The 26,451-nt window shown below is 47.5% G+C and overlaps 1 protein-coding gene across 7 annotated transcripts in view; it reads left to right on the top strand.

Annotated features, from left to right (window-relative positions):
• The first annotated feature begins 13,928 nt into the window (after positions 1 to 13,928).
• FAM81A (family with sequence similarity 81 member A) overlaps positions 13,929 to 26,451 on the top strand; it is an 80,490-nt gene continuing 67,967 nt past the window's right edge. For 2 of the 7 annotated variants that reach the window (XM_051822350.2, XM_008268947.4), the window contains exon 1: positions 14,169 to 14,406. The gene's annotated coding sequence lies outside the window, so the exon portion shown is untranslated. Of the gene's footprint in view, positions 14,104 to 14,168; positions 14,407 to 14,884; positions 15,077 to 26,451 lie in introns of those variants that run through there. The other 5 variants (XM_008268948.4, XM_070054301.1, XM_002718203.5 and 2 more) reach the window with 3 other exon arrangements.

Genomic DNA, 26,451 nt, shown 5'->3' on the forward strand with positions numbered 1-26,451 from the left:
CTGCTGGGAGCTCTCCCTGGTGCTGCTTGGGACTTCTCCCAAGGCTGCCCTCTTCTCAGGATCCTCTCCTGCATTTCGGCTGTTTTGTTTAAAGTGCCAGCCTAAATCCTTCCATATAATTGACTCTTCCTTGTTGTTGCTACGTGACTACACCTTGTGTTTATGGCTTGTCTTACCTGGAGTCCTTGGCCATCCCTGGGATAAAGTATTGGGGTTCTTAAGCTCTTATCCTTGGTAACAGATTTTCTTATCTATCTTCTGTCTTTCTATCATCTATGTCTGTCTGTCTGTCTGTCTACCTATGCTTTAATTTGATATTCTTGACGAGGAAAGGAAAGCAAAGTTCACTGTGGCCACATCTTCCTAAACAAAATAAGCAGAAGCACATAGTATGTTCCTTGCACATAACATGTTCAATGTGTTCTTTTTAAAATTGAGATTATAGTCACATAACATGAAATTAACCATTTTAAAGTACTCAATTCTGTGAAATTTAATAAGCTCACATTTTTCTCTGGTTCTAGGACATTTAATGCATATCTTTTGAAAGCTACATGAAAACAAATTTGACGGTTCCTTAGGTGATTCATAAGAAAATTCTGTCGTTTCTTGACATTAGTAGGCAATTCACCGACTCTTATAATTGTAGGTTTCTTATCTATATGAATAATTTTTCATCTTGTTTTTTAATGCCTGTGTGATGAAGATAATGTTGAGAATAACAGCTGTTATCTATGGAATGCTTTTATATGCCAGTTTATATATTTTTTTTTACTCAGTCTTCACACAATATAATGAATCATATTTTATCATAAACTTTCAATAGAAAACAACACTGAAGGTTAGAGAGTTTAATTAATTTTCTCAAGGCCACACAGCTTCCACCTGGCTGAGTTGAAGTTTAAATCAAGCCAGTCTAACTCTAGGACTTGATCTGTCAATCACATCACAATAATGTCTGAAGTGGACACAGAATTATTATTTGTGACAAGTATGAAATATGGAGAGAGTTACACTCATGGCAAGAAAAATTTGGATACAAGCAAACTCAAGATTAAATATTTTGAAACACAGAATGAGAAGATGCTAATAAAATGTTAGAAATCTTTTCAAAATCAAGGAGTTTTTGCAGAAGGTTTGTTATATAATCTAAGCAATTTGACTTCTTCGGATGTACTTTTCTCTGAAGGGAGGAGAGAACTTCCAGTTTGCTTATTGCCTTGTCTAAATACTGATGGAGTTTGTGGACTCAAAAGCCCTCCAAGCCTAGGCAGCTCATGTCAAGAGCCTCGGGTGGTCACTGACATCATACCTAAGAGTGTTAATTGTTAAATTAACAACAGGAGTCACTGTGCACTAATTCCCCATGCAGGACCTCTGTCCTCAGTGAGTTGTGTTAGGAGAGTTAACTATAAAACTTGTTCTCAAACTGTGTGTGTGCACATACATGTGCGTGTAAATTGTTGAAATCTTTACTTAGTACAGAGTTGGTCTTCTGTGTATAAAGTTAATTGAAAGTGAATCTTAGTGGAGAATGGGACTGAGAATGGGAGAGGGAGGAGGAGGAGTGGGAGTGTGGGTAGGAGAGCAGGTATGGTGAGAAGAATCACTGTATCCCTAAAGTTGTACTTATGAAATGCATGAAGTCTGTATTCTTTAAATAAAATATTTCTTTTGGGAAAAATAATAATAATTAACTATCTTTGTAATAAGAAGTATTCTCAAGTCTAATATGTTAATGAAGAGCAACAATTAGTTTTTCGCTCTGTGGTCATCAAAAATTTTAACCCAGTCTTTTCCTTTGCCTTATTCCATATTTTGTTGTGATTTAACATTTAAATTTTTATGATACTTTTACTTTTCAAACCTCACAGATTTAACCGGACTTATGCAGTAATTTTTCCCCATCACTCACTTATTTAATAAATGGCCTAGGATTTGCTCAGCTGTTCCATATTAAAGCAAAAGAAATGTATAGATCTGTCATTTATGGACTTGCTAAAGATATCATTTATTGTTTTAGAGCTATGATCAGCAAACCTTAATAAAGAACAAGAACAAGATGTAAGTATCTCCAAAAAAAAAAAAAAAAAAAAGAAAAGAAAAGAAAAGAAAAAGAAAAAGAAAAGAAAAAAAAAAAAGAAAAAGGCCTTCTTTGAGGTTGCCAGTGACCTTGCCATTGGTTGTTGCCAAATCCACCACTCACTGTGGGAGCGGTAACTTGTGAAGCTTTTCATCAGTCTTCGATCTAGGCTTTGATCTAGTTTTGAAGCTCCTCTTTTGGCTTCTGCATCACCACATTTTCCTGCTTTTTGGTTCTTGACTTCTGGTATCTGATTCTTCTTTGTCTGCCCCACCTTGATTCTGGGCCCCACACATGTTCCCACATGCACATCATTCATAGATGATAACATCCAGCCCTATGTCTTTGAGTACCTCTCATCTGCTAATGCCAATCAAGGGATATCTTTCCTCCTGTTTGCCTCCAAACTTCAGAATCATAGCCCCAGCTGCCATTATGATCATGTCTCTGAGATCAAATAAGCATCACAAACCTATGTCCAAAGGGGCAGTGCCCAGGCTCACTTGGTTTATCCTCCACCTGCAGTGCCAGCATCCCATATGGGTGCCGGTTCTAGTCCCGGTTGCTCCTCTTCCAGTCCAGCTCTCTGCTGGAAGGCAGTGGAGGATGGCCCAAGTGCTTGGGTGCCTGCACCCGAGTGGGAGACCAGGAGGAAGCACCTGGCTCCTGGCTTCGGATTGGCGCAGCGCACCAGCCGTAGCAGCCATTTGGGGGCGGTGAACCAACGGAAGGAAGACCTTTCTCGCTGTCTCTCTCTCTCACTGTCTAACTCTATCTGTCAAATAAAAAAAAATTAAAAAAAAAAAAAAACAAAGTGGAGTTCTCTGTTTCTGCTCCTGACCCTGTTCCTCCCACAGGTTCTGCATTTCATTTACCCAGTTGCTCGTGTCAAGAAACAGCGACCACCAATCCAAGATTTCTCTTTCCTCCATCCCCCACTAATGCATCACAAGTTCATTCAGCTCTGCTTTTCTTGGAAGTCTCTCTGCGTCTATTTGCATCTCCTCTGCAACTATCGGAACCCAAGTCACATCATACCTCCCTCCTACAACATCATTAAAACTGATTTCTCTACTTTCCTTTGTACCCCCTATAATTCATTCTCCGAAACCCTACCAAAGTAAATCAGATTGGGTTAATCCTCTGCTTCGATTAGCCTTTGGCTTCTTTCTCACATGAAGCCAAAACGCTTCCCTGTGGGTTTCAGACTCTACCCACACGCTCCCTGTAAGTTCACTGAGTGCCCTGCTCTTCCCATCCCTTTCTGAACACACGCCATGCCAGCCTCCTTCCCATTCCCTAGGTGTGCCGAGCCTCTTTAGATTGACTGTCCCTTCTGCCTAAAGTGCTCTTTCCATGGATCATCACAAAGCTGACTTTAGGCGCCCCAAGTATTGTGAAACTCCTTTTTTTTTTTAAAAAAGATTTATTTATTTATTTATTTATTTATTTGAAAGGCAGAGTTACAGAGAGGGAGAGGGAGAGGGGGAAGGAAAAGAAAGAGAGAGAAAGGGGGGGGAGAGAGAGAGAGAGAGAGAGAGAGAGAGAGATTGATTCCATTTGCTGGTTCACTCCCCAGATGGCTACAACAGCCGGAGGTGTGCCCATCCGAAGCCAGGAGCTGGAGCTTTTTCCACGTCTCCAATGCGGGTGCAGGGTGCAGGGACTTGGGCCATCTTTTATTGCTTTCCTAGGCCATAGTTGGATCGAAATTGGAGCAGCCAGTGCCCATATGGAATACTACACTATAGTTGGCAGCTTTACCCACTATGCCACATGGCTGGCCCCCCATGTACCTCCTTCTTCAACAAGTCCACCCTCGCCATCCTCCCTAAACTCATTGCCCTAGCTCACACAAGTCACTGTCATGCAGCACTGGTCATTTTCTCGGCGATCCTCTTCACCATTGGAAAATGGTCCTGCCAGCCGGTTTATGCATTCCTCCTTAGGAAGAAGATCCGTGAGGGTATAGTGCACGCCATGATGACTGTGTCCCCGTCCATGCAGCAGTGTCCAGGTGCATTTAACGGTCGTCCACTGAGTGGGAGGTGGAGCCGACACCTGGACCACAGTCCTGGGCCTCTGAAGTCTGGAGTCAGTCGCACTGCAATGCACAGGTTACACGTTCAGCAGGCAATTACTTTTATCGTTGGACTTACGGAAAAAGATTACCTGTTTTTTTGTTCATCCCAATACTTGTAAAAAAGCAAACTAAAATGAATTCATTTTCTTTTTCCTTGCTCTAAAATGTTGTTATTGTTCTATACACTGAGAAAAATCATCTTTAAATGGATTCTCTATGTACTTGGAAAACATTTTTGTATTAATAAAATATCTTGACAATCTATTTTTAACTCTATTTTTAATGGGCTAAAACTGACAGTAAGAAACATATACTGATCCTTTTGTAAGAACATTATTAAAATGTATTTGGAAAAATTTGCTATGCAGTCAATGGATTTATTTACTTATTTATTTTTGTAGCAAAATTAGGTTTTAAATTAGTGTCTTAGCCCTGTGTTTCATAATGCCATTCTGAAACGGAAGAATTGTGATTTGTTAACCACACGTTTTGAATGTGCCCAAAATAGAAATACAGAAATTATGTCCTAGAAGAAAGGCAGTAATAAGACTCTTAAATAAATAACTGGAGGAATTCAAAATAGGAACACGTACTTTAAAAATGCTCTCTGATTTTCTTCTCAGAACTCTGCATCAAAGAAAGTAGATATACTTAGTTTATGAAGGCAAACATGCTTCCATTGGTCTTTCCCGATCTTCCACTGTTGGGCAGTGACCTCCTACTGTTGACAATAAGGATTTTGCTCTTGTGTATACCTTAGCTTACCTTGTCTGCTGATTCACTCCTCAAATGTGCACAATAGCCAGAGCTGGGCCAGGAACTCCATCCAGGTCTCCCACATGGGTGGCAGGAGCCCAACTGCTGCCTTCTAGGGTGTGCATTAGCAGGAAACTAGAATCTGGAGCAGACCCAGGACTCAGACTCAGGCACTGTGATACAGGTGAGAGTGTCCCAAGTGGCACTTTAACCTCTGCAACAAATGCCCACCCCATACTCTGTTTAAAAACTCTTGGTATTAATATATTAATAACTATTTTCCTTTTTTTTTGCTATTAACTTAGTTTTTTTTTTTTTTTTTGACAGGCAGAGTGGACAGTGAGAAAGAGAGACAGAGAGAAAGGTCTTCCTTTTCCATTGGTTCACCCCGCAATGGCCACCGCGGCCGGCGCGCTGCAGCTGGCGCACCACACTGATCCGAAGCCAGGAGCCAGGTGCTTCTCCTGGTCTCCCATGCGGGTGCAGGGCCCAAGGACTTGGGCTATCCTCCACTGCACTCCTGGGCCACAGCAGAGAGCTGAACAGGAAGAGGAGTGACCAGAACAGAATCCGGGACTAGAACCCTGTGTGCCGGTGCCGCAGGGGGAGGATTAGCCTAGTGAGCTGCGGCGCTGGCCAACTTAGTTCTTTTTTTAAAAAAGTTTTATTTATTTGTTTGAAAGGCTGAATGACTTATAGAGAAGGAGAGATACAGAGAGAGAACTTCCATCTACTAGTTAACGCCCCAAATGCCCATAGGAGCAAAGCCGGGGTAGGCTGACGCCAGGAGTCAGGAACCGGATCTTGGTCTCCTAGGTGGGTGCAGAGGTCCAGGCACTTGGGCCACCTTTAAGTAAAGGTTATCTTATGTAGGACAAGAATTGTCAGACATATGTTAGCATACGATTTTTTCTTTTTTAAAGATTTATTTTATTTTATTTATTTGAAAGGCGGAGTTAGAGAAAGAGAGACAGAGAAAGAAATCTTTCATCTACTGGTTCACTCCCCAAATGGCTGCAATGGCCAGGGCTGGAGCAGACTGAAACCAGGAGCTTCATTTGGGTCTCCAAGATGGTTACGGATACAAATAGTCTGGCCATCTTCCTTTGCTTTCCCAGATGCATTAGCAGGGAGCTGGATCAGAAGTGGAGCAGCCAGTACTTGAACCTGCGCCCATATGGGATGTAGGTATTGCAGGTGGTGGCTTGACCTGTTACAGCACAACTCTGGCCCTGCAATTTTTCTTTTGCTCAACCTTCTGAGACTCCTTTTTTTTTTTTTAAAAAGATTTATTTATTTTTAAAATTGGAGTTAGAGAGCGATCTCTTCATCTCTTCATCTGCTGGTTCACTTCCTAGATGGCCGCAATGGCCAGGCTGAATCCAGGAGTCAGGAGCTTCATCTGGGTCTCCCACATGGGTGTCAGGGATCCAAACACTTGTGCCATCTTCTGCTGCTTTCCCCAGGCCATTAACGGTGATCTGGATTGGAAATGGAGCAGCTGGGACACAAACCAGCGCCCATATGGGATGCTGGCGTTGCAGGCTGCAGCTTTACCCACTACGCCACAATGCTGGTCCCTGAGACTATTTTAGTAACAACTTACTCTCATGGAAACTAACCGTGGTCCTGAGAGCCCCGCACAAATCTCTTCAGAAGGCAGCACCCCCGGTGACCTAACCACTTTCTACCAGTGGGCCTAGAGGTGCCGATCTTCTCTGTTCTAGGGATGCTTTGGAATCTTACTGTAGGTTCATGAGAACAAACCAAACAACTGAGAGCAGCGTCTACATAATTGTCTCGTGGTAATCATTGGCTCCACCACGATTGCTGGTCGCATCCATTGTCAGTGATGTCCACTGGGACAATGAATGGATCTGACCAGTAGTGGGAGTAGGGGGCATGGGACAGTGGTATCACTTCCACCTTGCCCGTGGTACCAAATATATAGGTCTCTTTCCATTTCAATTTAATTTGATTGGATCATGTAAATGGAGCATGAAGAATTCAGATGAAACCATACTGTGACAATGTCACTCACTGTTCTTGGAGAAGAGAGACCTTGGAGTTTGTATTAAGTGCAGCTAGAAGTGCCTCAGGGTATCAGGAGCCGCACATGCATTTCATCAGGACGTTGATAGCTACATGCAAAAGAAAGAACGGGTTTGGGGTGTGCTGGACACTAGAAGGAAACTTAGCATTATTCCAAGACCTGCAGCCCCAGTAATAGGGTGAGAAGTGAGTCAACTGGACTGATTAGCAAATTCTGCCTCCCTGTGTGAGATGTAATAGTTGAGCTAATATTAGTTAGATCTGCACTCTGCTGGATGGCTCTTGGTAGAAAACAACAAAAATTTTTTATGTTAGATATAATAAATAATGTGATAAATAATGTTATTCTTTTTTTTTTTATTTTTTTGACAGGCAGAGTGGACAGTGAGAGAGAGAGACAGAGAGAAAGGTCTTCCTTTTGCCATTGGTTCACCCTCCAATGGCCGCCGCTGCCAGCGCGCTGCGGCCGGCGCACCGCGCTGATCAGGTGGCAGGAGCCAGGAGCCAGGTGCTTTTTCCTGGTCTCCCATGGGGTGCAGGGCCCAAGCACCTGGGCCATCCTCCACTGCACTCCCTGGCCACAGCAGAGGGCTGGCCTGGAAGAGGGGCAACTGGGACAGAATCCGGCTCCCCAACCGGGACTAGAACCCGGTGTGCCGGCGCCGCTAGGCGGAGGATTAGCCTAGTGAGCCGCGGCGCCGGCAAATAATGTTATTCTAAGCTGTGTCTGTGAATCTCCATTGGAACCTAATGGAGTAGAAACTGCATTCCACTCATTTTACAGAGAGCACTGAGTTAAAGGGGGGTTAAACAGCTTGCCCAAGCACACGGAGAATTTCCAGCACCTTCACAGCATGAATCCCTTTAAGGGAAAAAGAAAATGTCAATTTTATTATTTATGTTTCCAATGGGAAGAAAAAGCGATGTTCTGAGCCTGCAGTGATGACAGCCCCACTACAGACCTGGTGAGGCTCCAGCACCTGAAAGAGAATCCTACAGCCCATCCATCTTTACTGAATTAGAGTAATAAGATACAATTTTATTTGATTGCCTTAGGGAGCCAGTTCACGTGCACGAACAGTATCATAATGTATGCAGATGTTGGAGAGGAAGCAACGAGGGATATACTTGATATTTCTGTATTTAAGAGCAGCTGCATAACATTACTTGTATTTTCCTTTAAGGGCAGGATATGTGTTATCAATTACGATTTTTAAAAAGTATATCACTCTGTACACTTTTTGTTGACAAGCATGTACTCGTAAGGAGCTGACTTAAGTTTCATTATTTAGGAAGGTAATCACATTTCCCAAATATTTTTGGCTCTGTATATTTTAAACTAAAGATTTTCTATGTTGATGCTTTTCTTTTAAACATTTATTTTTCTGTTTATTTGAAAGACAGTGAAGGAGAGAGAGAGAGACGTGCCATTCATCTGTGGGCCAAAACCAGGAGCCAGGAAGTCAGTCTGAGTCTCCCAAGTGGGTGACGGGGACCCAGTTACTTGAGCTATTACCTGATACACCCCAGAGTGTGCATTAGCAGGTAGCTGGATCAGAAGTGGAGGAGCTGGGACTTGAACCAGGCCCTCTGAAATGGGATGTGGCCATCCCCAGTGGTAACTTAACCACTGTACTCAATGCCCATCATCCCAAATTATGGTTCTTTGATTTTTCTTAAGAATTCCATTAAATATTCACTCATTTGCTAGTGGGATGAAAATATGAGAGATCAGATAGAATGTTAAAAAGTAATTTGCTCCTTCAAGATAATTTTTAATGTTACTGTGTGTACTCTTTTATATGTGCTGTCCTTGGGGAAAGAACGGAGAAAGGAAAGAATATTTAGTTCTTGCTGTGCCACCTGCTTTAGCTACTGAAGTTTGTGATGCATTTTTCCTCCTCTGTCTCATGTGGTCCTTGGGGGCAATTTAGCACTGGTTAAAGGCACAGGCCATGACATCAAGATGTGCCCAGGCTCACATTCCAGCCCTACCACTGAACAGCTTTGAGACCTCAGATGAGCCCCCTATTGCTTCGAAGCCTCAGTTTATCCATGAGTTGTTCCAAGGAAGAAATGAAATAGTACAGATAAGCATATGGCACAGGGCTTGACACATACACATTGGTACGATAGCATCATAGGTAGAGGTGAATGAGGCACTCAGCTCAGGTGCAGAATTTAAGTTAGTGCCAAAAAATTCATGGATCAAGATAAATACTGTTTTGATGCAATATTGGAAAACTCAAAACTAATGCAAAAATCTGTAATTCACAAAATTTGAAAAATTTCCAGAAGGACTGGATCCATATTCCTGACTTTTCCATCTGGCTTCGCATGACTTGGCATGGCCCTGTATACCCGTATGTAGTAGGTATTGCCATCTCTACTTTGCTGTTGAAAGGAAGTGAAAGTTTTCTTTTAATTCTCCCACCCATGGTGGTCACCATTCATTGATGTACTACCTGGGGAAAAAGTTGAAACTAGAATATCAGCTTATATATGAGTTCATTTTCTAAACTGTGCGGTCATGACTGGCTATTATAAGGTAGTCCCTGAATGTGTGCTGAACTTTGTTGGACTGAGCCAATGTGGAATCAAACTCCAGACTCCCTGTGTAATTTTCAACAGTTTCTAAAAACTGTTGGAAAGAAAAGTCTTCCAAAATCAGTGTACAGTAGAATTTTCTATAATGCTCTTTGCCACTGAATTGGGTTTGGATGAATTGGTTTTATTATGAAGTTATTCTAGATTTTCTAGCCATAAACTCTTTGGACAAAGCCTCCTTTATTTCAGATTTCACTCTGAAGTAAGTAGTGTTATGTTCAGGCTCAGCTGTACGCTGTTTAAACACACCCAAGGCTGAATTTGCCCTCCTGTGTATACTGGCAATTATCTAAGTTAAGATATAAACACTACTAGGATGTATCTTCCCAATATGTTATGCTTTCTCTGCTGCTTGTGCCTTAATTGTAGCTACTTTAAAAAATCCTTGTGTGATGGATGGGCCCCCAAAAATTCATAAGTGAAACATAATATTTGAGAGAATTAGTCTCCGATGAAGAAAAATTATTGACAAAACAAGCCAGCCAATGTAGTTTATTCAAGACAAATGAAAAATCCATTATTTTTACAAATAAGAGAAAAAAGAGATATGTCCTTAATTCTAAGGTCTGACTCTATCAACAAAGAAAATCAACACGTTATGTTAACCTGTTGTTAACCCAAGCTTTTGGTTGGTTAGTAAGAGAATATTGTCCCAAAGTCTGAGCTCGTTTTACTCAATAGTTTTCTTATTTGATGAAATATTTAAAAAGAAAAGGAATACAGCAATGAAATTAATGGTTGAGCTTCGACTGAGTCAGCCAGACTGCAAAGGGATGTTTCGTAGGGTTAGTGTTGTAGTGCAGTGGGTAAAGCTGCTGCCTGTGATGCCAGCAACCCATATGAATGCTGGTTGGAGTCCTGGCTGCTCCACTGCAGGTCCAGCTCCCTGCCAATGTGCCTGGAAAAGCAGCAGCAGGTGGCCAGACTGCTTGGGCCCCTGCTACCCATGTGGGAGACTGTATGGAGTTCCAGGTTCCTGGGTTTGAACTGGCCCAACCCTAGCCATTGTGGCCACCTGGGGAGTGAACCAGCAGATGGAAGATGTCTCTGTCTGTGTCTGTCCCTCTCTCTGTAATTCTGCCTTTCAAATAAATAAATAAATAAAAGGATGTATTATACCCTCCATTTGTTCAGTACTACAGTAGTACAGATAAGTACCCAGAGGCTTTTTTTCCCATCTTGGAACCATCCACTTGGCACACAGACCTCTGTTGGTGTTATTTCTCGTCTGACCTACACTGTTGAACCTCTCTGAAACATGACCAACACTTTTCTCCAGCATCCAATCTTCTCCCAATCTCTGCCATCTGCTAACTCAAAATTACTCAACAAGGTTACCAGGGACATTCTATTCACTAAGTTACCTGGAGCCTCTCTCCTATTGAACCTTTTCACCTGTGTGGAGACACAGGCAAGACCACAATCCAGATGCGCAATAAGTCACTTTAAAAAAGTACCTCTATACTGTCTAGCACAGTTGTGCAAATTATTTGTATCTAATGGCTGGTTGGTAAATAGTATTACAGCATGAAGTTTATAGTATAGTTCTCTCTTTTGAGAGAGAGAGAGAGAGCGAGCGAGCACATGAGCAAGTGCACAAGCATGCTCCTATCTGCTGGTTTACTCCCCAAGTGCTCACAGCAGCCAGGGCTGGGCCAGGCTGAAGCCAAGATCTGAAAACTCAGTCTGGGTCTCCCACATGAATGGCAGGGACTTGACTACTTCAGTCATTACCTGCTAAATCCCAGGGTGCACACGAGCAGGAAGCTGGAATCGTAAACAGAGCCAAGACTTGAACACAGGCACTCTGTGGTATGGGTTGTGGGAATCACAAGCAGTACCTTAACCACTGCACCAAATGCCTGCCTCAATATTGTTCTCTTTGATTAAAAGATTTTTGGTAACCTTTACCAGCATCAAATAATTTGTGATGAATCATGATTGTTAACTAAAGTCATACAAGAAAAATATCTATTTCTTTTAATGAATTACAATCTAAATGATTCTGGAAACAATATTTCATTGCAACTTATAGTACAGAAATAGTAAAAGGATTGGAAAGAAAATAGGGTAGGCTGAACTCACTATGTGCTAAATTGCATCATCCTAGGACTTAAAATAAATCACCTGGAAAACTTTTGTTTGTGGAAACCTTGGAATTTGTATCAAAGCATACAATTATTTATCTTACTGTCAATGAATCTTTATTTTAAAATATTTACTTATTTCAAGATTTATTTATTTATTTGGAAGGCAGAGTTACAGAGAGAGGTAGAGAGTCCACTGGTTCATTCCCCAAATGGCCACACAGCAGGGGCTGGGCCAGGCTGAAGCCAAGAGCCAGGAGCTTCTTCCAGGTCTCCCACGTGGGTGGCAGGGGCCCAAGGACGTGAGTCATCCTCTACTGCTTTCCCAGGTGCATTAGCAGGGAGCTGGACTGGAAATGGAGCAGCCAGGACTTCAACTGGCACCCATATGGGATGCTGGTGTCACAAGGGATGACTTAAACTGCCAAGCAACAACCCGTTACTTGAGAGGGAGGGAGGGAGGGAGGGAGGGAGGGAGGGAGAGAGAGAAAGAGAGAGGAGAGGAAAAGAGAAAGAGAAAGAGAGAGAGAGAGAGAGATCTCATCTGCTGGTTCACTACCCAAATGCCTGCCATGTCTGAAGCTGGGAGCTGGGAAGTCAATCCAGGTCTTTCACATGGGTGGTCAGAGCCTACCTACTTGAGCCACCACCACTGCCTTCCAGGGTCTGCATTGGCAGAAAGTCAGGAGCTGTAGCCAGGTTTTGAACCCAGGCCCTCTGTTATGGGACATGGATGTCTTAGCTGCTAGGCCAAAGCCTATCCTCTTGTTCCTGAATCTTTAAATTGAAGGTTCTCTTTATATGAATTGGCATCATTTAAAAAAAGGGAAATTAAAGTCAGCCTAAATATAAGAGTGTGTACATGTGGCAAGAACTGCACCCCCCTCCCCCAGCCCCATCTCCCAGGACCTCTCCTTCCCTACTTTGGAGAGTCAGGGAGTCTTGTGGCTAATAGAATATCAAAGTTGTGCTTTGAAAGCCATCAAAAGCGGCAAGATGGGGCTGGTGTTGTGGTGCTGCAGGTTAAAGCCCTGGCCTGCAGTGCCGGCATCCCATATGGGCGCCAGTACAACTCCCGGCCATCTGGGGAGTGAACCAGCAGACTTTTCTCTCTGTCTCTACCTCTCTCTGTAATTCTGTCTCTCAAATAAATAAAATAAATCTTTTTTGGCCGGCGCCGCGGCTCACTAGGCTAATCCTCCGCCTAGCGGCGCCGGCACACCGGGTTCTAGTCCCGGTCGGGGCGCCGGATTCTGTCCCGGTTGCCCCTCTTCCAGGCCAGCCCTCTGCTGTGGCCAGGGAGTGCAGTGGAGGATGGCCCAGGTGCTTGGGCCCTGCACCCCATGGGAGACCAGGAAAAGCACCTGGCTCCTGGCTCCTGCCATCGGATCAGCGCGGTGCGCCGGCCGCAGCGCGCCGGCCGCAGCGGCCATTGGAGGGTGAACCAACGGCAAAGGAAGACCTTTCTCTCTGTCTCTCTCTCTCACTGTTCACTCTGCCTGTCAAAAAAAAAAAAAAAATCTTTTTTTTTTTTTTAAGTGACAAGAGGCTCCACTGTGAGGAATTAGAACCTAGGCCATCGGGAATGGGGGCCTTCGGACTACAGGGTGGGATGGCGGATGGAGCTGGGACCAGAGAGACGGGAAGTGAGACCATGAGGACTGGCACCTGCCCCTCAGAGATGCACACCCAGAGAGCCTGATGGGGACAGAAGCGTTCTGATCCTTTCTCTGGATTCCAGGTTCTTTGGGTTCTGGGTTTGCATGGGTGTTTTCTGTTAATGCTTGCACACCCTCCCAGAAATTGAGGCAAGTTATATACGTGTCAAATATATTTTAAGTGGCAGAAAGTCAGCGGGACTTTCTGAGTCATACTGCTCTCACAAGACATAGGATCCAATTCACTGTGTGTGCGCCCAGTACATGTCATGCACCTGGCAGTGGGAATCTAACAGAGGAAAGAATCACTGAGCTTCTTCAGCGCTAAAGGGATGCTGTTAGGGCCGGTCCCCGCAAGGCAGGACTCAAGGCCATGACTCTCCTGCTCACAAGGATACTCTTACACGTGTCTGTTGATGAACATGTCAGGCTGTAAGCTCCATGAAAGCGGAGCGCTCTCTCTCTCTCTCCACCATTGCTCTTAGAGCTAAGCATAGTTCCTGGCACTTGGCAGGCATCCGGTAAAATGTGGTTGACTGAATGTCATCGACGCATTAGCAGCGACTGTGTGTGTGTGTGTGTGTGATTCTATTTTGCAGTCGCGCAGTCCCCAAGACCACACGCGAATAGCTGCTGGAGGCAGGGTTCCTAAAGGGCTCCCAGCCCCACTCCGCAGCCCAGGGGTCCCTGCTCCCGTGACGCGCTCCCTCCCGGCGTCTGCACCTGGCGCCGCCTAAGCACCAGCGCCTACGCAAGAGGAGCGCAGCGGACGCAGAGGTGGGGACCCCATTCGGCTTAAATCCCGCCTCCTCCCTCTCCCCCCGCCCCACAGGAAGCAAAATGAGTGGATGCGTTCCGGCATCCTGCTGAGACTCCATACACGGAGAGGAAGAGGAAGGTGGCCAGGGCCGGGACGCCCCGGCAGGGGGATGGGGCGGAAAGGGGAGAAAGCCACGAGAAACCGAGGGCTGTTAGCTCCTGGAGCCTGTCGCCGAGACGCGTTCTCGGCGCCCGCTGCGCGGTCGGGGCGGCTCGTTAAGCCACACGTGGCGGCCCCGAGGGGCTCGTGCACCTGCCCAGGTGAGGCGTCCACGCGCGAGCTATTCAGCAGACCGGGGGGCCTCGTGAAGTAACTTCTCGATTTGCGGCGGGGAGGGGGAGAGAAGTATTTTTTGCGGGCAAGGGGTTTGGTCAACAAGAGGTGTCAGGGCTCCGGAGAGAATTCCAGAGCAGCCAGCAGGCTATTAATGTCCATCGGTCCCAGTCCACAGCCCTGACCCTTCAAGCCGGCGCGCCCCACGGCAGGATTTCGATTTCTTTTCCAATAAGCGCAATCCCCGCCCGCCGACTCCGCGGCTTGGCGCGGCGCTGCGGGCTCTCCGGGAGACAGCAGCGCCGGGGAGAGGCTATTTTGGGTGTGGGAACGCGGCGGGAGGAGGGGCGGCGCCGCCAGGCTGGGCGCGGGTGCGCGGGGAAAGCCTCCAGCTCGGGCTGCCACGGCAACCGCGTCCAGGCAACGCGCCCGGAAGCCGCTCGGGCGGCGCGCGGCGGCTCGCGCCCCGCCGGGGAGCCGCGAACCCAGCCGGGCCGCGCGCGGGGCCAGGCGGCGGTAGACGCGCGCTGATTGGACGGCACTCCCCGCGGCGCGGGCCCGCAGCCGGGCGCCCCGCACATCCCGCGCCGGCGGCCGCCGCACCCAGCCGCGACGGCGAGGACATGGGCAGCCGCGGCGCGCCCGGCCCCCGCGCCGGTGAGTGCCGCGCCCCGGGGCCTCCGGCCGGGCCTCCTGGGCTCCCCGGACTGCCGGTGACCTTGGGGCAGCCGCTCGGTAGATAGGCGTGTGTTTGGGGAGGGGGAGCTGCGTGTGGTCGGTGTGACGTGGTGCGGGCGAGAGGGGTAACCGCTTGCTGACGCGAAGGGATGAAGTTGGGCACAGAGCGCACTGGCATTGCATTTTTGCGGGGGCTGGCTGCACGGTCGCGAACGATGGGACGCCCCCAGGCACTGTCTGGGGGATCTGGTTTGGTGCATAGCTTGCCAGGGCGAGCCAGCCATCCCACCACTCAGAGCTGAGTGACCTTGGGCGGTTTAGCCCTTCTGCGCCCCACCGCCCCTTCCTCCTTTCGCATCTTTGAAAGGAGGGGCTTGGGCTCTTTGCAGCTCCACGATGAGGCGTGCCATTGTGCTGCGAGCTGAGAAAGGGCCCCAAAGTGTGGTTCTGCAAGTACCGGGTGTACAAGGCTTAACCGCGTTTCTCCTGCCAGGGGTTTCCATGAATGCTACCATTTCATGCCAGGTTATGGAGAGGGTCCAGAAAGCGTCGTCTTAAAACGCACAGATTAAAAGTCCTTCTGGTGCCTGAGAGTCATAAACAAAATCCGGGTGAATGCTCCTGAGTACTTCTTCCCTGTAGTTAATCTAAAAGGAAACTTTGTGTTTGAACAGGTGAAATCAAAACCCAATAGTGGCAGGCAGCAGCAAATTAAGTGAGTCATTTCTTCAGTGTGCGTGAGGTGTGTGTGTGTGTGTGTGTGTGCGCGCGCACAGACACGCCGCCCTCGGTTTAAAGTCTGTGCTAGTGTTAGAAATTCTTTCATAGGGGTAACCAGAAATAAGGCTCCAGTGCTCTCAGCCTCCATAAGTACAGTTCTCTGAGATGCAGGAGCAAATATTTGCAGCTTGCTCTTTAAATTAAAGAGTCAGGATTGGGGACAGCAAATATGTGCTTCATTCCCTAGGGTCCTGTCTGGGTGCACTTGCGAGTGTGTGTGTTGTGTGTGTGTGTAAGGGGGCTGCTACAGAGACTCAGTAGGCTGTAGCACCTCTTCTATTTTTGTCACTGGCAGATACTAAAAAAGACACTCAGTATCTTCCATATTCTCTGTGCATCAGCCTCCCTCTTCCACCAAGGAGGAAAGGAAGACGGCCTGGCGTGCTTACTCCCTTGTCCTGGTTGCCCCTTCTGACTTTCTGCTTCGAGGCCGTCCTTGATATGCATATGCATTGGATTTCGTGTATGTGAGCAGTGGGCTGTGAAGACAAAGTTTTCTGTGTTAATGAATAACCTTCTGCAAGCTTGTTTACTTGAGGGTTTAATCATCTTTAATGGTTTACATGTTAGAAACCTGACTGCCTGCAGATGGAAAGGCCCAGGAATTCAATCAGGAAACCCTACAGACCTTTTAATGAACCACACCTCATTGCCCTCATTGCCGTTGAGCCCTCATTAGCAAACTCTTCAGCCTCCGTCTTTTCTGCCACTCACCTTCGTGACTCCCACCTGCCTTTCTTTGTAGTGTTGCTTGCATCCTCCAGCCATACTCCCGTGTTTTCCTTTTTCTGTGCCTGAGCCCATCTCCTCTCTCCCGCTTCCTTCTGCGATCCTCTCCCATCTCAGCCAGGAGCGTTCTTACTCCAGCTGCTCAGTGCCACCGCCACACCACTCGCCCATCTCCAGCCAGCTCTTCCCCAGAAGGTCGTGCTGTTTGCTTGTGTCTCTGTACCCTTCCCCCTTCACTTCTGGCTCAGCACTTCCCAAACTTGGAGGCTGCTCCAAATCTCTGGGAACATTTGGAAAAACAACGCTTTTTAGATTGCTCTCAAATACACCAAATTAGAATTGTCAGGCTGGGTGAGACCTAAAAAAAAAAATCCTCATTTTAAAAAACAAACCCCAAAAGGAGGAGGAGGAGTGGCGGAGGAGGCAGGGAGGATGAAAAGGGAAAACAGAACTCTGTGGATGACTTTGATATCCACCCAGGTTTGGGAATCACTTTGCTTGATGCTACCAAAAAGTAATAAACAAAAGATACTAGCAGCCAGCTTCCTTCTCTTCTCTGCCTTGTCTCCTCCTGGTGTCAATGTTGAGGCTTTTGAATTCATTGACCTTGAAGTTCCTCAATGTCAAGTCTTGTGGGTTCAGTTTCCATTTTGCTTCAACCACTATTATCTTGGGCTCTGCTCTGTTTTGGAATTTTCCCGCCTTCAAGATCTGGAACTTGGACTTCTGCCGACTTTGCTGACTATTTCTACCGGCCGCACTTGCTGGTAGCCACCATTGAGGGCTCTGGTTGGTTGATCACTTGCTGCTCCAACCCTTGATAACCACTGTTCTTCACTTGGAGCGTGTAGGTTGCCAGTCGCTTCAGTTCTGTTAGCAATCCTGGAACCCTCTATCCAACCTTCTTGGCCTTCTCATATTCTAATCTTCAATCCAAAACCACCCTCATATTCTTTTTTTTAAAAGATTTATTTATTTATTTATTTGAAAGAGTTACAGAAGGAGAGGCAGAGAGAGAGAGAGGTGTCTTCCATCTACTCCCCACTCCCCATCTTCCATCTTCACTCCCCAATTGGCTGCAACAGGTGGAGCTGCACTGATCCAAAGCCAAGACACAGTAGTTTGTTCTGGGTCTCCCACGTGGGTGCAGGGGCCCAAGGACTTGGCCCATCTGCTGCTGCTTTCCCAGGCCATAGCAGAGAGCTGGGTCGGAAGTGGAGTATCCCATATGGGATGCCAGCACTGAAGGCAGCAGCTTTATCCGCTACACCACAGCACCGGCCCCCACCATCATATTCTAATCTTCATTCTAATCCCTCTCCTCCCCCATCCTGCCAGGTTATCTGGGAGAAAGTCACAAAGACCTTTGGACTGGTCCCATTGCAAATTCATGCTGGCTCTAATTTCACCCAGGTTGGGCCTTCCTGGGGGCTGCAGAGGAGGCTGGGGGGAGGAAGGAGGAAAGCCCGTGTTTTGTTGACTCTGGCTGCCTCCCTGCAGACACTCTGTCAGATCTTTCCAGTACTTAAACTTGCAGTCGGTTTCATTTCAGGATGCAGCCTTTTTTTCATTGACGAGATTAAAGATGGCCACATCCTAGCTTACTGTTCTGTACCTCAGTGTCATTTCTTACTGTTTGTTCCTCACTCTTCCCACCCATTTTCCTCTATTTCTCTTTGTCTTGGTTTTCTCGTCCTGGAAGGAAGACCGTGTCTGTAAGTCCCTTCTCCAGGATCAACCCACAGACACTGGGTTCTGAGCACCTTTGGGGGCTGACTCTTCTTGCCTCTTTGGGAAATTGCTCTGCTTGTTACTCCCTATCTCTAGTTTCTTTGGTTCCTTCTTACTCTGCCCCAGCCCTCACCCCGCCATCTATCGGTAAGACCCTTCTTATATGAAACGGTGCTAAAACCCCAGCTCTTTCTACAGTGAGGGAAGTATTTCATAGCTGCCCCGTCCCATGTAGTAAGTCACCGGCCACCTGTGGCTTTTGAGCTCCTGAAATGTAGCTAGTGTGGCTGAGGAAGTGATCTGCGAGTTTTAAATGAATTTAAATGGAGTGGAAGGCATCACCTGGGGCTAATGGCTACTGCCCAGACCCTGCTGCTCTGCGGAACTGTCCTGGGGATCCTCTCACTTCCCTTGGCTTCACCCTTGTCTTCTGGTGCAGCTGCGTCCTCGTGGGCTCTGCCAGAGGTGTCCTGGCTGCAGATCTGAGCCTCTGCCCCGTCCTCCCCCCTTTGATCCCAGCCCTGCGTCTGCTGCTCTGTCTGCTGCCTCCTGAGCCGTCTCTTCCCCGCCAGGTTCTGTGTGGGGCCTCATTTGTCTCCTTTTTCCTCCTGGCCTCCAGCTGTGGGGACTCGGTCTCTTCCTCTCCTGGCCTTCTCTCCTCTCTCCCCCAGCCTCAACCTCTCTCTCTTTCAAGCTCACAGGAATGACAGGGGGTGTGGCTACTTTCTGCAGGGCCTCACTGGTGTCATCATTCACGTGGGTTATGTCCTCCAGTGCTTGCCCCAACTCTGCCAGGCAAATATTCTTTTTTGTTTCTTTTAAGATTCACTTATTTATTTTGAAAGTCAGAATTACAGAGGGAAAGGGAGGTCTTCCATTGGCTGGTTCACTCCCCAGATGGCCACAACTGCCAGGGCTAGACCAGGCCAAAGCCAGGAGCTTCTTCCGTGTCTCCCATGCAGGTACAGGGGTCCAAGTACTTGGCCCATCTTCTACTGCTTTTTTCAAGTCATTAGCAGGAAGCTGAATGGGAAGTGGTGCAGCCAGGACACGAACCGGCGCCCGTATGGGATGCCAGTGTCGCAGGCAGTGGCTTTACCTGCTGCGCCACATCAGCAGCCCCAAAGGCTCTCATTATTCCTGTTTTGTAGGGGAGAGAACTGCAGTAGAGGGAAATCAGAGTAAGTGAGGCTGGGCACTGCTGAAGGACTCCGGCAGTCTCAGCAGAGCCCTGCTTTTTAATCCTGTTGTGCTCAGGCCCACCCTGACCTCTCTCCCAGCTCCCGTTCAAAATTCACTTCCCAGGGGCCTGGCTATTTTGACTCCATGTTGTCATTCTGGCTTCCTTAATTATTTCCCTACTTCCCCCGCCCCTCATTAACTTTTTATTTTGAATGGTTCTAATTTGTAGAAAAATTGCAAGAATAAGTTAAATAATTCCAATATGCTTTTCAACCAAACTCTACAAATACTATTTACCACACTTGCTTTGGATTTCTCAGCTCTTCATGTTCTCTTTCCCTCTTTGTATCTATCGGTGTGGGTAAATGTCTCCCCAAACACTGTAAAAATACATATAAACTGGGGCTGGCGCCATGGCGCAGTAGGTTAATCCTCCAACTCCAAGGCCTAACTGTGCATCCCATTTGGGTGCCGGTTCTAGTCCCGGATGCTCCTCTTCCAGTCCAGCTTGCTGCTGTGGCCTGAGAAAGCAGTGGAGGATGGCCCAAGCCCTTGGGCCCCTGCACCCGTGTGGGAGACCCAGAGGAGGCACCTGGCTCCTGGCTTCGGATCGGCATAGCTGTGGCCGTTGCAGCCATCTGGGGACTGAACCAGCGGATGGAGGACCTTTCTCTCTGTCTCTCCCTCTCACTGTCTGTAACTCTTTCAAATAAATAAATAAAAAATTAAAAAACCATATAAACTCACATGCATGCATGTGACTGTTCTGATTTTCCCTGAATCATTTCAGAGTCAGTTGTAGACATGATGCACCATTACCCACTAAATACTTAAGTGTTCATTTTCTTTTTAAAAAGGACATTTTCTTCATAACAAATGCCTAAATCAGGAACTTAATATTGATTCAATATTAGTATCTAATCTCTGTCTTATTTCAATGCAGCCAATTGTCCTAAAAATGTCCTTTATGGAAAAAAGAGGAGGAAAAAGGTGTGTGTGTGTGTGTGTGTGTGTGTGTGTGTTTTCTTTTTTTCTTTTTTTTTTTTTTAAATATTTATTTATTTATTTAAGAGTTACACAGAGAGAGAGAGAAGTCTTCCATCCAATGGTTCACTCCCCAGATGGCTGCAATGGCCATCAGCTGCGCCGATCTGAAGCCAGGAGCCAGGAGCTTCTTCTGGGTCTCCCACATGGGTGCAGGGGCCCAAGGTCTTGGGCCATCTTCCACTGTTTTCCCAGGCCATAACAGAGAGCTGGATTGGAAGAGGAGCAACCGGGACTAGAACCGGTGCCCATATGGAATGCCGGCGCTTCAGACCAGGGCGTTAACCCACTGCACCACAGTGTGTGTGTGTTTTCAAGATCATTTTGGTCCAGGATCCAGTCTAGCGTCTGGCATTGCATTAGTTGTCAAACTTTCCGCTCCTGTAATCTGGGGCAGTTCCCCAGTCACCCTGTGTTTCATGACCTTGACACTTTCCAAGGGTCCAGGCTGGTTCTTTTGTAGAATGCCCTTTGGCTTGAGCTTGTCTGGTGTTTTCTCCCGAGTAGGGTTTCCTTGATGATGTCCTTTTCCCTGTGACTGGGGCTTGAACCCTTGGGATTGTTCTTTTTGCTCTTCATTCTCCTGTACCCAGCTGCCCGTGGAGTGCCAGGTTGTCCCCTGCACAATCTCCATCTTCCTCTGCCCCTGGTCTCTCGTGTGTGGGCTGTTGTGGATTGAAGGCTTCTGTACGCAGGCCACAGTTGACGGTTGCAGCCTGCTTACCAGCAGGGACACCTGTGCCCGATGACTTTCCTAGTCAAGAGTTCCTGGTCCCAGTCCTTTCTTGTGCTGTCCTGAGTTTACTTAGCGACCCCTTTGCGTATCTGCTGCCTACTCCCCAAGTGCTTCTCTGATGGCGGAGTTCAGAGTGATCCCGCCTCCTACCCAGTGGCCATGCCTGGTTTGTGGCACTCACGTGGTGCTTGTGGGCCTCTCCAGTTTTGCTCATGGCTTGCTGGTGTCCTCTCCTTGTTGAACTGAAGCTCCCCCAGTGTGGAGGCTGCGTCTTGTTCAGGGCTAAGAAACTCAGAGGAGTTTGCTGTGGCTGCTCTGTTATGGATTAAATTCTAGGCAGCTGTGCAGGTGACGTCAGAGCTGTTGGCATCAGATATCTGATGGTAGACCTAAAACCCATGTCTCACCTGGAGGGTCAGCTGGGTGTTAGTTCAAAATAGTATCTCTTGGCCAGTGCCACGGCTCAATAGGCTAATCCTCTGCCTATGGCGCTGGCACACCAGGTTCTAGTCCCGGTTGGGGAGCCGGATTCTGTCCCGGTTGCTCCTCTTCCAGTCCAGCTCTCTGCTGTGGCCCGGGAAGGCAGTGGAGGATGGCCCAGGTGCTTGGGCCCTGCACCTGCATGGGAGACCAGGAGAGGCACCTGGCTCCTGGCTTCGGACCAGCATGGCGCGCTGGCTGCAGCTCAGCGGCCATGGCGGCCATTGCGGGGTGAACCAACAGAAAAGGAAGACCTTTCTCTCTGTCTCTCTCACTGTCCACACTGCCTGACCAAAAAAAAAAAAAAAAAAAAAAATCGTATCTCAGTAAAACAGTGGATAACTTATAGAGGTATTTCCATGGAGTAGGTGGAACAAATGATTTTTCCCCCATTGTTCTATGTGTCCAAAGAAAGCATTTTTGATTAAAAAAAAGGTAGAGAAATCTAACACAACATATTAAAAATGACCCATTTAGCTCTTCACACCTTAAATGAGCAGCTGAATGTGAGAGAAGTTTCTCAACCTCGCTTCCTCCCTTCTGAGCCTCCAGCCACCTGTCTCCTCTCACCCCTCTGCTCTGCCTCAGCGCTGCCTCTTCTCCCTCCACTCACTCTTTCTCACCCTCTTTCTGTTTTCTGCCTGTTCCTTTCTCTGATTAAACATTTCTATTATTTATTTATTTTTTATTTGAAAGGCAACAAGATAGGGACAGGGCGACAGATTTTGCACTCACTGATTTACTCCCTAGTTGTCCACAACAACCAGGCAGAAGCCACAATTCAGCAACTCTGTCTGGATCTCCTGTGTGGGTGGCAGGGACTCAAGTTCTTGAACTGTCACCTGCTACCTGCCAAGGTGCACATTAGCTGGAATTGGAAGTGGAGCTGAGACTTGAACCCAGGTGCTCTGATATGGAATGCATAGGTTCAAGTAAGGTTTTTCTTTTATATATATATATAGAGAGAGAGAGAGAGAGAATGAGACAGATCTTCGATCTGCTTGTTCACTCCCCAGATGGCCTCAATGGCCAGTGCTGGGCCAGGCCAAAGATAGGAACCAGGAGCTTCTTTCTGGTTTCCCATGTGGGCACAGAGGCCCAAACACTTGGGCCATCCTCCACTGCTTCCCCAGGCACATTAGCAGGGAGCAGGTTTGGAAGTGGAGCGACTGGGACTTGAACTGAAGCCCATATGCGATGGTGGTGCTGCAGGCAGCAGCTTTACCTGCTAAGCCACAGTGCCGGCCCCCAAGCAAGGCCTCACTCCTGCACCAAATGCCTGCCTGTTTTTTCTTAATTAATCTTCTGTTTCCCTCCTTCTTCTTATATTATTTACATTTTGACTTTCTGGATGTGGTTTTATGTTCCATGAGTTCTATTAATACAAATGTGGGCGATTTTTGAAAAAAAGAGAAAACCCACTTGCCTTTTACTACTCAGTGATCTTTTGTTGATTCTCTTCCATGGCTCAGTGATTCCTGGTATTTCAGAAATGTAGTCATCGGTGATAAAATGGTTAATCGGAACATAATTTACTTCTTTGTGGTATTCCAGGAAAATGCTTGGGAATTAGCTGGTTGACAAATGTTAAAAGGCCTGAATTTTCCAGTCTCTACTAAAGCAGCATTGGAACTTGAGAGCAGCCACCAGATTGCTGGGTGGAGAGCTGTGGGGTTAGCAGGCCCTGGGGGATTCCTGGCAAGCACCAGATTGTGGAAGGAGAGCTGTGAGGTTAGTGGGCCCTGCGGGATTCCTGGCTCGGTGTGTCTGCACTTCCGAGCTGGTGGCGCCCCAACCCTCCCAAGCCATTGGGGATGCCTCCCGCCCTGGAGGAAGCAGTTCCAGAACTGAGAGTGAGAGCCTTGTGCTGGCACTGTTCAGCGTGGCTTCACTAAAAAGTGTGTTTATGTGGGAGAGACAGTGTGGGGGTTGCTCTCGCGCTGTGCAATTCTTAAAACTGTTTAACCGGGGAAGATGTTCTCCAGAAACCCCTGGTGCCTAAAGCTTGTTTTTCGTTTCGTACAGGTTTCTTTTTTACCCCATTTTTAATCATCTCTGGACCAGCTTGAGAGTCCTCCCCTGCTCTCTCTAACTAGCTATAAAATGATGGTGCCGAACTCAAATCATTGCCCCTACAGTCAGAGGGTTCCTGCGAGACCCCCAGGGGAAGCAGTCCCATGCAGCCCTGTCCCCCTGTGCGCGAGAAACGGAGCATTTCTTTGACGGAAGCCGCGTCTTTGATCCTTAGCCTTGTCAGAGGCACATCAGCGCCTCTGGGATGCAGAAGTCCCAGCTGGCATTGCGTGTGCAGGAGCACGAAGAGGTGCTGCCCCTCTCTGTGAAGCCTGGTGCCCCTGAGGGTGTCGGGGGAACATGTAGTAGGTAGAGAGTTTACACCAGCTTTGAGCAATATTGTTTTTCTGTTCGAGCGATTGCATTTGGCAGCTTCCCTTCTCAACATTTGGTAATGCATCCTCTCTAATGCTCGAAAGAAAAGTTGCCAAATATGGCTGTTGATCATCCCCAGACACCCCAGAAGCCACAGTCAGACCCTTCTTTATTGGTGAAGGCACACGCCTGCCCCCTGCAGGGCGACCTGAAGCAGCGGCCAAGCCCACAGCTGGAGAGCCCCCTTGAATCGGATGTCTGGGATGTCACTTGGGCGGAGCAGCTCAGCAACTAAGCCAATGGGCCTTCCCACATTAGCAAAACAAAAAGGCAAGCAAACAAATATTTATGAGCGAATGTGAGGAGGCACTGCTGTGCTCAGTTTCATGGGGGTTATACATTCTTACAGGAGCTGGTCCCTGCTGCCCCAAAGCAGCTCAGTAGGGGAGAAATAATCCATGCAAAGTTCAAATAACAATAGAAGATTTAAATAGCATTTCAAAATAGCTGTTATTAATAGACGAGAACAAAAACCAATCTGTTTTTGCAGATTCTCCACTAAAACGTTAACATCATTCCAAACTCTGGGGAGTGGATCAAAACAATGCCGGTGGCCACTTCTTGGGTTCTGGTTATGTTTGTGAATCCACCTGGACCCGACAGAGACCACGTGTATGTGGCGGCCTCCCTGGGTCCCTTCAGTCGTGTAGTGAAGACTGTGCTGGCTGGAAGGCCACCATCGAAAGCACTCTGAAGTTCATGTCTATGAATCACAAACACAATTAGGGGCAGGTGGTTTGTGCAGTGGTTAAGATATTGCCCGGAATGCCAGCATCCTGTATCAGAGTGCCTGGGTTCGAGTCCTGGTTCTACTCCCAATTCTAGCTTCCTGCTAATGCAAGCACTGGAAAGCAGCAGGTGGTGGCTCAAGTGGTTAGATTCCTGTCACCCACATAGGAGACTCGGATTGGGTCCCTGGTTTCTGACTTGGAACTGGCCCAGCCCCACGCCTGTTGTGGGCATTTGGAGAGTGAACCCACAGATGGAAGATCTGTCTCTGCCTGTCTGCTGTTCAATTAAGTAAAAACAAAATAAAATATACAACAGTCACCCTTACCATTCTACCTCCAGCACAATTCCACTTTGCAGAGGGGAATTAAGGCTGTTTTCTCAAATTGCATTGGAAGTGTCTGTCCTGGGACCCTATGGAGGGGCTCACTCACTTTCCCTGGAACCTGTGGCTTTTGGGATGCTTGTTGGTGACCCCCAGAAGCCATGCACCTGCACAATATCCCTGAGGTACGGGGTATCCAGGCTTCAGTCACAGCTCTAATGAGGCCACCAGTCTCAGACCTCATTATGTGCCCACACGGGAATGAGCCAAGGGTAAAAGCTGACAGCAACCTCATTGGCGCTGAACTGTATAAACCATCCAAACCCCAAGGCTTGTTTCTTGGTTTTGGTGGCTGTCCATGAGTAACTTCTGGGTTTTTTTGTTTGCTTGCTGTTTGTTCTTTTATTTAAGAAATATGTATGTAAATTTTTGTCACTTCTTACTGCTGGGAAGGCAGACTAAAAGGATACGCAATCACCCTTTGATTTGTTTCTTTCCACGCTCTGGAAAGATAATACTGCAGGAGTCCTGCTGGTGCTGGAATCCCTGCCTTACCATCTCAAGATGGTTGAGGGCTTTCTGGGTTGCTGGGGTCATGTCTGATGGGAAAAATCAAGGTGTTTGTTAGGCAAGCTTCGTCTGCCATTGGCCCACTGTACAGGTGCAAGGAGAAGCATTTTGAATGAAGATGCCCACTGTCTGAGAGGCTGTGAAGGCCCCAACTCACTCAGACGTCCCCCAGGTCCTCCTCACAACCATCGGGGTCCCTGCATGTGCTGGCCTGGTGTTTTTCCTCCGAGGACTGCTCCCTTGCTCCCCCCAAGAGTGGCGCGAGATGAGCTGCTTGTGGAGGAGGAGACGGGACGTGCTGTTTGGTGCTGTTTCAGTTTCCTGGGCACATGCTTTGGAGGCATTTCGTGATCTGGGCCCTGCGGTCAGTTCGTGGAAAGCTCCTGCTGTCCGTGGTGGGCCTCCCTGTGGCATTACCACTCCAGAGTTTGGCAATTAGGCACCCTGGCCTCAGCTGTGCGACCCCCATCCTCCTCCTCTTACCCCATATCAAATAGTTCAGCCGGATGCCAACTATCCACACCACAGAGGTGATTATAGCAATTTGTCGTGGGAGGGGTGTGTGGGAGGAAGGTGGTAGGGGAAGGGAAGTGGTGTTGC

This window comes from Oryctolagus cuniculus, chromosome 12 (genome assembly GCF_964237555.1).
Source record: "Oryctolagus cuniculus chromosome 12, mOryCun1.1, whole genome shotgun sequence".
NCBI lineage: Eukaryota > Metazoa > Chordata > Mammalia > Lagomorpha > Leporidae > Oryctolagus > Oryctolagus cuniculus.